The sequence below is a fragment of the Anguilla anguilla genome, chromosome 17 (assembly GCF_013347855.1).
Source record: "Anguilla anguilla isolate fAngAng1 chromosome 17, fAngAng1.pri, whole genome shotgun sequence".
NCBI classification, from domain to species: Eukaryota; Metazoa; Chordata; class Actinopteri; order Anguilliformes; family Anguillidae; genus Anguilla; species Anguilla anguilla.
This window is the reverse complement of record NC_049217.1, coordinates 24451268-24463453: the sequence shown is the minus strand read 5'-3', so window position 1 is coordinate 24463453 and position 12186 is coordinate 24451268.

Below are 12186 nucleotides of genomic sequence, written 5' to 3'. Positions count from 1 at the left end.
TATGTGTGGTTTTGTTGTATGTAGACCTTACACATATGCAGGCGGCAGGCATATATATAGGCCTCTAATCGATTGGTAGGCCTACTTTGTTTGAAGTTAGGAGTGTAGCCTACTGTCGTTAACGCCAGGGAAACTAAATCGTCTAAAACTTTCACCTAAGCCTAGATATGAAAATGTTTTAGGTCGATGGAAATACAGCTTTTCTCCGTGAAGCTCATTACAGGTCTAGACCTCCAGCAGACCGTCTTTACGCCATGAGTGTTTGTACTTGCTTTTAATAACAAAAGGTCAAATAAATAGACTTAATATAAACGAAATGATCTACAAATTTCCAGAATATTCCTTTTGGTTGTAGCAACAAATTTAGAAAAGTTTTCTTTTTTTTTCATCATTTACATTTCAGACAAATGCATTTAATAGGATACGCCCAGAGCACATCGGCTGTACAAAAATAAATAAATAAAAACCTACATTCATAAATTGAAGTCCACAGTGTTCGGGAAAAGGGGTAAACAGCATTTGTTCCTAACGTCAAAATGTACATACGCAGTGATTGTGATTGGCTGCTAGAGTTTTCAATGTAATAGGTAGGCCTAAATAAGAATATGTTGGTCTCTGTCTGTGCTTTTGCCTCAGATAGCTACAACTTTTTTCTGACCACAAACCAAAGATCCAGGTTTTTTAAAACGAGGTAATAGTGTAAGAAATTATTGCAAGCAATATAGGAAAGAGAACAGTTTAAAACCAGGCAAACTCACTCCCCCCCAATAAATAAATAAATAAATAAATTTTTAACTTAAAGGGCGGACTGAAGGACTGCACAGAAAACATTTGTGTAGAGGAAAAAACTTTGCCGATATGCTGACTCTTGACCAGAAAAACAATGTCTATTGAAAATCGCGGATTTTAAAACGTTCACGTTGCAAGTAAAAAGATAAAATGAACAGATCAATAAATAACTTCCAATAGCATGCGAAGTAAATGAACCCCTCTGAGACAGTGAACATGAAAAATAGAATAGAAATGTTTATTATTTATGCATTAATATTTCATCATTTCGGCAAAATACTTTTATTCACTTGGACAGAACTAGACCTAGCTGCAAAAAGCGCAATTCCTTTACCTTTCATGAAATACATTCTCACCTTTGACATAGGATAAGCAATGGTTTGTTGTCGTAAGCACAGAAGCTCTGCATGACACTGAGGTATAAAATTGATAATAAATATAACTATTTTATTTGGTAGATTTTACAGGTGACGTAGTCTAGGTTCTGTATTCAGTCAGTGTGTGTTTGTTTCAATTGGCTACAAGAAAATTATACAGGCGTTCCTGAAAAATCCGGTTAATTGCATGCAAGACAGGCACCGATTAAAATGATAGAAAATACCGTTTCTTTTGTGCCTGCCTTTTATCTTCTCTCTCTCTCTCTCTCTATATATATATATATATATATATCTTTGTATATTGTTTCTGAGTAACGTCTAGTGAAAATACCTCTTTGTTTGGATTGTATAAGTCACATGAATAGTATGAAAGTGTTTCTTTTCTATTTAAAAACTAACAGTATCCTTTAAGAGAGAACACGCCCCTATTATTTTCGCTGAAACCTTTGTGTCTTAAATCCACGCTAACCTGTAAAAAACAATGCACGGTAGCCTATAAATATTGGATTTATGCAAAAGATGGTTTGAAAATCGCGCCCCGCGCGATGAGGCATTGCCAGAAAAAAAGAAAGAAAAAAAGACTGTCACGCGTTTTTTCGCCTCCAGCTGTTACATAGCCTCCCAGAGTGCTGCAGGATTTCTTACCTACTGTTTTCTCCACTTTCCTTGTGAAATTGTTGGAGGATCTTATTAAATAATCCCTATGTCCCAATTTACATTGATATGTCGAGTATCCGAGCTTTTTCCGGTAGAATTTAACACGGTGAAATTGCCTCCCTTCCCCCACTTCCAACCACCAAACCGCTCCCCTGTGAAACATTTTCCTTTTGCTCCCCCCTCACAGAGAACGTGCTGGGAAGGGAGCCACTGGATCGCCCAGTCACCGCGGTTCCTCCGACGCTGTACGATCTACGTGCACATCCCAGATCAGCATCTTTGCGTTGAAGATTTTTTTTAAAGTATCTACTGAAGCAGTCGACTGGCCGCAGCTCTTCTATGCATGCGTTTACTGCTAGAGACAACTGGAGTGCTTGAGAACTATAGTAGGAGGGGGAGTAGAGCTGCGGTGTGTGTGTGTGTGTGTGTGTGTGTGTGCGTGTGTGTGGTGGGGGAGGCTGCTGAAAGAGTTTGAGGTATCCCCGGCTCTTAGAGGTGAGGTAGCCTAGTTACGAGGAAAGCCCGCACATTTTCCCACTCATATTTTAAGGAGGATCCTAAAACCGAGGAAGGCGCTCGCGTGGCCACAGCCAATTTGTTTATTTGCTTACCCGATTTTATCATTTTAGTTTAATCCGTGGCATTGCACTAGAAAGTGTGTGTAAAGACAGTCCGGGTTTTGGCTGAGTTGCCGGTAAACTAATTAGTGGCTTTAGTGAGAGAAAATCATGTGTTGTAGCCGAGCTACATTCGATATTGCAATCGATTTAACAAACAATCTATATTAAAGGTCAGTCGTGCACATTTATGTTCATTCCACATATTCGCCCTAAAATATCACGCGCCAATTTCCTTAAAGGTTTGATCCTGTGGGATTTGTCCACCTTAAAGGTATTGTTCTACTCCTCTCAGTGGCTTCAAGACAATCATTGTTTTTCAGACTGCCTGTCTTTTATTTATTATTTTAGTGGTTTTCAGTAACTGATATTCATTAATCCATGGCAGTATCTAGTTTCCCACAGCGGGTGAAATTATTATCATTATTATTTTTCAGGGATGATTTCAGTGTCTAATCGCGGGCGACATTTCGGACAGGTGCATGTAGACGGTTGTTGCACATGCAAAGCGATCTGCAGAAGGCGATTAGACCAGAGGCATTTCAGATGAATCACGCTCAGGTTACAGGCACTGGTTGCAACCAGCCGCGGATCGCGCTCTTTGCGCCACCGACTACAACAGATTTATTTGCAAGCGCCCACGCGCCCCCATCCCCCACCCTTCTCCACTTAGCTCTTTAGTGAATAGATTATTTGCCATTGTTCGAATGCAAATTGGTTTTAGACCTGGCACATCTGCAAGAGAAAGTGAAGACCCAGCGTTTGCGATGTATCCCTATTCTCGCGTTTTTAAACTGCTTTGAAACTCTCCGCGCATAAGCAAGGCTAGCCTTCGTTACGTTGTCGCCTGTGGCGTAATACATTCCAGAGAAGCCATCTGCCCCAGGACTAAGTACGCTAAAGTTCAAAGTAGATAAATATTCTTTAGCTGCTGACTGCAGTTGATTGGGAAGAAAATACTTTGCAGATTATAGTGTCTGAGTGATGGTTCAGTTGCGATGGGTTAACTGTAGGTTCTTCATACATAATCTGCAGGGGTTTGCAAGGGTTCTCTTTAAAATTCTAGAAAATTTAGGTGCTCAGCAGGGCTGGTTGTAGGAATATTCGTCAAGGGTGGTTGCCTAGGGTGCCATCCAACTCGGGGGCGCCAAAACCAAGGAGGGAGAAAATCCATGATAGTTGGAAGCTAACACCCCCACCCACAAGGTCTGCAAGCCCCCCCCCCTCCTCCTCTCACATCACCAGAATCGTGCCTAGGGCTATCTAAAAACGAGAGCTGTGCCTGGTACTCCGTATCTTTGTATCTTTTTTTTATCCACACCTCTGCTACTCTTTAACACATGGAATTTCACCAAATGACATATATTTTTGTTCTGTAGAAACCCCTACCTGGGGTTGACTAACCAAACATACCACCTCACACCTTCTGTGGAACTTTCCAACATCTTATTCTTTTTATGAGAAAAGAAGGATTAGGCACAAAAGCTGGAGTGTCTATAAATCCCCTAAAATCAAAACAAACACAGAGCTCAGTGACTGGGCATAGAGTAGTGCTGTGTTTGCCTCATAAATATCAGTAAACATTCACTTTCAGCTGTAGTAAAGCTCCTTTAAAAAAGTAGTATTAGCCTTTTGCACACACATTTTACACTATCTGCTGTTTTCTGCCCTTTCTTTTAGACAAAAAGTTATTTTGCCTTGAGCAACAGGCAGTGTTCCAGTTGTTTTTTGACCCTTGACCTTTGAACTTTACAGAAGCTGCTCACTGCCATCCTAGGTAACATGCATGCGCATCTCCACCTGACCACACTGGTCCTGAGGATCCCTTCGACACTAGAGGGTGGTGTCTTTCAATTAAGATATTCTTCATTGCATCTGAAATGTCTTACCCAGTTACTTAGCTAATTAGTTGCTTGATGTGTAAATTAAAAGCCTGGGTTTTCCACAGATGAGAGCGAGGACAAGGCATGTCTTGTTTGAAAGCTTCCCTGTTACCCCACCGCACCCCAGCACACCATTTTGCAATAACGTCTTCAACTGTACCCTTCGCACTAGTTTGTGCACTTCAATATGAGTGTTGGAAGTTATTGTTGGACTCTTTAGATATTGTGTGCTATTTTTGACCCCTGTGGAAATTATGTATTGGACAGTGGTTTTTAGATTGTCCAACACTGAATGGGAATAAGGCAAGGCACATTTTTGCTTTTAGAAGTTATTAGTCAATTGTGTTATATTGGACAGCACTTCTGTTTCACCCGACAGTGGATGGTGTCCATTTGCTTTCAAACCATGCCTTTCCCATTACATCCATTGGCGTCTCCACAGTGGACTTATTAATCCTGAGTTCTTGGGACATCCCCCAAGTTTTTCTACGTAGCTAAAAGTCACAATCCAGTCACGCAGGACAGTTTCTCTGTATTACCTCCTATCTTTTTTTTCTTGGGCAATTCTTGTGGTGTTTTCATCTCATGTAAGTCAAATGCAAGCCTGTAGGTCTCTGGAGTGTTTGGTTATCAGCGTGGAATGCTTAAATACCCATCCTTACCAAAGTCTATTCATGAGTGGAAATCTTACCCCTGTTGTTTGAGGTTAACCAGGTTAAGATGTCAGTCCCATGGCAGATCTTTAGGATCCCAAGTCACGGATTATCTGTTGTCTTCGCTTGTGGAAGCCCCTAGGAGGAGCTGTAGAGCCCATCGGTTCAGTGCTTGTCCACTGCAGGCTCTGTCCACTGTGTCCACGTGCCAGAACTGTAGTCTAGCAACTATAGATCACCATGCTGGTGCGGATTTAGCCTGAGGAACGTCTTTTATTGTGTTTTTTTGTATTGATGGACAGTTTACATGTTTCAGTAGGTGTGACAGTGTTCATTTGAAGAGCGTAAGGACGTGCAATGAGGATGAAGGGCAGTGTAGCACAGTGGGTAAGGAGCTGGGCTTGTAACCAAAAGGTCATAGGTTTGATTCCTGGGTAGGACACTGCCATTGTGCCCTTGAGCAAGGTACTTAACCTGCATTGCTTCAGTATATATCCAGCTGTATAAATGGATACAATGTAAAAAAAAATGCTATGTAAAAGTTGTGTAAGTAAGGATAAGAGCGTCTGCTAAATGCCTGTAATGTAATGTAATGAAGGGTGGGATTTAGAGTCAAGGTATTTAGGTTTTTTGTTGTGAAGGTTTCTGTGGCCGGTGTCAATAGCCTGTGGACAGCAGCATTCCAATCCTTGGGTCCTAAAATTTTATTTGTGGCGGACATTGTCAAGCTGTCTGCAAGGAGGATTTAACCATGCAGAAAAGGTGATAGGCTTGTTTTTTTTTTTTTTTTTTAAACTGGCTGGGTAATATTAGCCCTGACTATGAAATATGGCTGATCAGTTTCATGTGCAGGGCACAATCAGCCATTAGGAAGTAAAATTAATCCGAGGGAGAGGCCAGCTGTCGCAGGGGAATAGCGCTCCTGTGGCAATGATTTCATTCCCACGAAGGAGATATTTAATAGGGCACTTCATGCAAAGTGCCCATACATGTCTTATAAACTGTCCTATATAAAAAAGATACGTGCAGCTTGTGGGCAGCATAATGGGAGGCAAGCCTGAATATGGCAAGCATAAAAAATAGTGTTATTATTATTATTATTATTATTATTATTATTGTTAGCTTAGCATGTGCCCCTATTGAAAATGACTTCCATTTTCATATACCTGTAGCATGTTTGTTAGCAGGGGTGAATCATCTTGCTCAAGGTCACACCAGCACTTTCTTTACCTAAATTCAAAACAACCTAAGCCTGTGAAAATGTAATATTTATTATGAAGAAGAAGCATAATTACCGCTGACCGGACCTCCAAGTCTAGCCAGTTGCAAATAGCAGTAATGTAGCCAGGTCTGGAGACTCCTCTTCACTGTAGCATTGGATCCCTCCGGTTGGGGCGTGGCCTGTTTTCGAAACCGCCCCCCCAGGCCCCAGCTGGGATTTTTGGGCCTGTAATTGTACAAGAGAGGCCTCCATTCTGTTTTCTGCGAACTTTTCTTAACATCCTCTTACGCCCACAGCTGGCTGTAAATAACCCCTGCCTGTCTTTTGTTACAAACATCAGGTCTGTCTGCCCCTTAATCAATATGGAGATTACATTACTCCACTGGTGTTTGGATTTACTAACACTCCCAATGGCTGAGAGAGTTCAACACTTCAGGGACCACCTTACCGCACGCTAACCTTTCATAGGTTCCCGGAAGTGACACAGGGCGATACTGCAATCAATTAGTTGCCACCCGAAAGAACAACCAGTGTATGGTCAGTCATGTAATGAAGCTTCCAGAATCAAATTGGCCCACCACACTTAAAAAAAAAATGATAATGACCCCCCCCCCCCAACCCTAACCCCCCCCCCCCCCCCCACCCCCCAAGATTGGTTGTGAGATGGAACGTGGCAGCAGAAAGCTCCCTAGTCTGGGCCCTTCAGGAGCACAAGCTCGGCCATGTGGTGACAACGAGTGTGGTGAGGAATACACCAGTGAATATAACTGAATGTGACCACCATCATTGGGAACACAAACTGTGGATTATGAAGAGATTTTGAAGTTTGAATGGCTTTTGTCTTCCAGGCCTATAGATGATAATAAAATGGTTGTCATTTCTGACTGTGATAATAGCCGCTGTAGCCGTAGTGGGAGTACTATCTGTGGAAACGGGGGCAGCAGGTTCTATAATACTGATTCTGAAAACATGCACTGCTCCGTTGTGTTCTTGTGCTCCTAAGACTGCTTTGACTTCGTTTCTTGTTTTTTTAAAAACTGTTGCTGATTTGTTGAAACTTTGGATTTTCGGTAGCTAAGAAGGTTGCTTATTGGAGCTATTGCTTCAACGGCTTTGCCACCAGCAGCTGTGGTTGAATCAGGAACCCAGTAAAACTGAAGCGTTGTCCCTGTGACAGACATTGCTAGCTGACCATCAACCTTAGCCACCCTGTTATTATATACTGTTCTCTGAAGACTTGGCTCTGCCATCCACTTTTAAGTCTGAATCGAATTTAACCTCCGGGGTGAGTAATACCCAATTTACATTAGCAAATTGGCTCATGTGAGGTCAGCATTTTGAGAGAAGCCATTGCTAGGAGCAAAAGTAAGAAGTGAAAAGTCCCTCCTCATCTCTTGTTTCCCTTTCCGGGGCCAGTTGGAAACTATTGCCCCACGTGTTCTGCTGCGGACATCATCCAAAGGCTGAGCTTTCAACGCATTTCCTCTGTGGACAGGAAGTGCTTCCGATCGCTGGCTGCGTCAGCCTTTGTTTACTTCCTTGTTGCAGGGCAACTTATCAAACATCTTTGTTGCAAATGCGCTTGACCTCAGAGCATCGATTTGGAGCCGAGGCCCGATCGGTCGCTAATCGCGCCGACGCCTGAGCCGACTCGTCCGTTTCCTGCTTTATTTCGCCGGCGCTTTCCGAGTCGCTGAAGTTCTCCGGTAACATTGTTCTCCGGCGCACTGTCCTGTGGTGGGATGAAAGAACCGCTCTTGCCCCTTGTGTTTCCAGTACAACGTGAGAACACTTCTGTTGCCTCTTCGCTGGGTCGTTTTTTGTGATCTGAAGCCAGAGCCTGGTCGTCTCAAGCCAGAGCTAATTATAAAATGGCTCCAGCGCTGCTCTCGAGCTTAGCAGCCACGGCCCAGGCGGTGATCTCAAGACCTCTTACCATGGTCTGTCTCAGAAGAAACGGTGAAAACCCCCTGAGGTCTCCCCTCTGCTAAATAATGTGGATGACTCATCTCTTTCATTTATACCACTCTGTCAGTCAGTCCATGTACGGCACTGTAAGGGTTCAAGGGGACCTATGAGGCATTGATAAGCGGAAGACGCCACTGAAGCTGGGATGGAGGGAGAGCAGAGGATGCTGGGGTATTGCTGGCATTGCGTCGTCTTGTGGCCCTGTTCTGGTCCTATTTCTGTCGAGAGGGGCTTGGTGTCAGTCGCGGCAGTCACATGACCACCCTGGGGCACCATGGAAAACCTGCGACATCCCCCGCCCTCAGGGCTGCAGATGTGGAAAACATCAGCGTGTGTCCGAGACAAGGCCACAATGCTCGCCTTGTTCCCCCCCCCCCCCCCCCTTCCCCAGCAGCTGTAGCAGTCAGCTGCATCAAAAGAGTTTTTTTTTTTTTGGGAAGGGAGCAAAGGCAGGAAGACTCCACTACTGTACGAGATGGAAATGGGCGTGGCAGTTCTGTCTGACGGGTTTTGTGCAGAACGCTTGCCAAATCCACTGACGCTTCCCAAAATTCACAGAGGAAAAGTCCGGACGAAGTTCAGATTAACCCTAATGAGGGCTGAATAGGCCAAGCTGTTTCTTTTTACTAACACTTTGAAGTTGGTGAAATTGGCAGGCAATCCAGTGTATGGTAGTTTTCCCCCCATTTACTTGTTGTTTTCCAAACACCTGGATACAACAACACTCATACTTCAAACAGAGATAAGGCCGACCCTTATTTTATTGATCCCAGTTCATTTCCTGAGGCTGAACCTTGGTAGGTCGTCTGCCATTTCGGGTTTGATTGCTTTCAAGACAAGTTAGGAATTAATACCCACCAGACCAGCAATAACTGCAGATAACAGATAACAGTATGTTTGGCAGGGACTCCACAAACCTTACCAGAGGCTGTTATAATTGACAAAAAAAAGCCATGCTTATTGCTCAGGTTTTTTTTGTAAGGGAGAGCCGGTGTCACTTAGGATGGGTGCCCTCGAAGTAAGTTTCTTTTGAAGATTTTTAAGACGTTTTTATTTTCATGTCCATTTTCTGTCATTTCATCTGTGACTTCCTGCCATTTTGCTGTGGCCACAGAGCTGGACTGGCAGAAAGAACATGTGTGATTGTGTGTCATTATCTCTTCATGTTCTCCCCTGTCATCATTTCTGTGCGGTGAGACGCAAGTGCTGGTGTGCGTCTGTGATGTGACCTTGGCCATTGTGTGATACACAACCCTTCACACCTCCTACTTTATGGTCAGGCAGTATAAAACAGGTTTTAAAAATAACATTGCGTACGGAGCGTCTTGTCTTTAAACGTATAATTTCATACCGACACGTAAAGCTGCGTTCCAAAACTCTTTTAGATGTCATTTCAGAGGTTTTAAATAATATTGTGTGCCTTTAGTGCATGTTTAAGTTTAGAAAAAGTCAACAAGAAAATTTATGGTCCATAAATAAATGCCATGGTGTTCTGATCAAATGGTTACAGTATGTTTTGTGTGTGTGTGTGTGTGTGTGGGCGAGCTTGTGTGCAGTTATATGTGAATATCTAGGTGAAAGTCCGTGTTGAGGGAGGCTGTGTTTACGTGCACGTTTCTGAGGTCATGTCAGAGGTCTCCCAGGAGTCCGACTGCACACCAGAAGTTGATGACGATGACGACAATGATCTGTGACCTCTCACCGGTGCTGTCAGCTGTGCAGTGTTTTTATGTTGCTTTTGAAATGAAGTGTTCTCCCTGTATGCTTGCTGAGGGGGGTGTCTTACCTGGGGGCGTGGCACCTGGCTAACCCTCAGCGATCTCTGAGCAGTTATAATATCCAAACAATGCAATGGCATTTGTGTAATATCTCTGTCCTTTAATAGATCTGTATGGCACGTGTGCACTCTTTCAGAGTGCGTGTGTTTGCCTTCAAATTCATGCTTTTTTTTTTTCATATTTCCATTGATGATAGCTGACAGGGCTGAACCAGCCAAACTCTTTAAGGAAATGTGAAGAGATTGAAAATGCCGACCTGCTCACTCGCTGAGCCGAGCTGAGCTGAGCTGAGCCGAGCCGAGCCGAGCCGAGCCGAGCCGAGCCGAGCCGAGCCGAGCTGTAGTAAAGCAGAGCGTGGAGGAGACATCTCTCCCGGGCCTCCAGTGAGGACTTCTTCACACACAGGTGTAGGTGTGGAACGAACAGGGCACCGGGTCAGGCCCTCGTATCTGGGAATCTGGTTCACAGCTTGGAGGGGTCTGAGCGAGCCCCCACCCCCCTGAATTATTATTATTATTATTATTATTATTATTATTATTATTATTATTATTATTATCATTATTGAAATATGTCTAAATTCCTTGGTATATGTTGTTTTTTGTACTCAAGTGCAGGTCATCCCTTAAGAACATTAGTTGCATCAGTTTCTTGCTCCTAAAATGGGATCTTTGTGACACATTGGTGAAAAAAGTTATCGTGGTACCCCACCTTGTACACCCAGCGTTTCTTGCCCCTTAAATGTCTAGCAGTGGAAATGGGTTCATTTCCTGTGGAATGAGGAATTGGAATGCTTTTGTTTCCACATTGAATAAACAAAAACATCCTATTGAAGCATCTTTGGACTACAATTTGTTGCATTGTGGGAAGAAACGGGCATGACTCTTTCACCTACTCTTGAATGCCCCTTGACATTTCAGAGCATCAGTTGATTGGAGATCAGATGCGATTTAATTGCCATTACAGTTAGTTTGTGTCCAGCGGTGCAGAAGTAAACGGAGACGTAAAATGCAAATAATGTAGCCATGGGGTGACCATTTTGCTGTTTCCATCTTTCAGGTTCAAGTGGTGAAAAAGCAAAACTCCGTTTACGTTGAGGGGTGTAAATGTGGATGGAGTGAGGGTGCTGCTGCAGAATGTGATCTGTAGTCAGGTACGTCTGTGGAAATTCAACTAAAGAAAACTGTAAATGCCCATTTTGAGCGCCTCCAAGGTACTGTGATATGAGCCAAATTAACCTGAATTCTGAGACCACGGTACTAATGGGCAAACGGCTTGCAAATCACACATTTACAGAGAGTCTTTGATGAATCATAGAAACGCTGAACTGAAACCCCATTCTAACCTGAATACCAGTGTCACTGTCGCAACCAGACTGACTCCATACACCGGGAAAGCATTTCTGCAGTAAACAACATTTACTGTTCAGTCAACAATTCCCAGGGTTTAGAACCCTAACATATTCTTTTTCTGCTAATCTAAAGACCCTTGAATAAGGTGCAGTATCAATAACCGTATTACAGATCTGTTCATTTCCTAAGTGTATATGACAGGTTAAATGGACAAATTACCTACATGTTTTTTTTTTTTTTTTTTTGGGCTGTAACAACTTTTGTACGTGTGCAGGAGAACATCTATCTATCTATTTGTTTGTTTGTTTGTTTTACCCCGGGAACAAAATGGCGTCTCCTGGGTTGACTGTCTTTACAACAAAAGTCCTGAGATAGCTGATGTGTGCCTTGTCATTAGTTCGTACTGTACAACACAACAGTCTGGGCCATTTTGAGGTAAATCTGCCTTTGTTGGTGTACCCCATTAGAGCAGCTGATCCCAAACATTTTTCTGTGCAAGCGTCCCCCAGATGACCCCCCCTGTAACAGAAGACCCCACTGCTTCTGTGTAATGGTTGATGTTTGACCGTTAAATCCAACACCTGCTTTAAACTGAAATGCAGTAGCATGAAACATGCACTAATTACATGGAAGCATGTCCGAATCGGGACACCGTTATATAAAGTATCTATATAAAATTTTGGCTATTTTGTGTAATATAATGCTTCAAAATTACATTGATAATTCTACTACCAAGTGTGCGTAAACCAGACTGCTTTACTTAATATTAAGTTTACTTAATTTCCTTTTCATTCTGTCCTCTTCCATTCTGTTGCTTCATCTACCTTTTTCTTTCTGTCTTGCACATTTCTGTGTTTATCTCTTTCTCACACACACACACTAACACTCACACA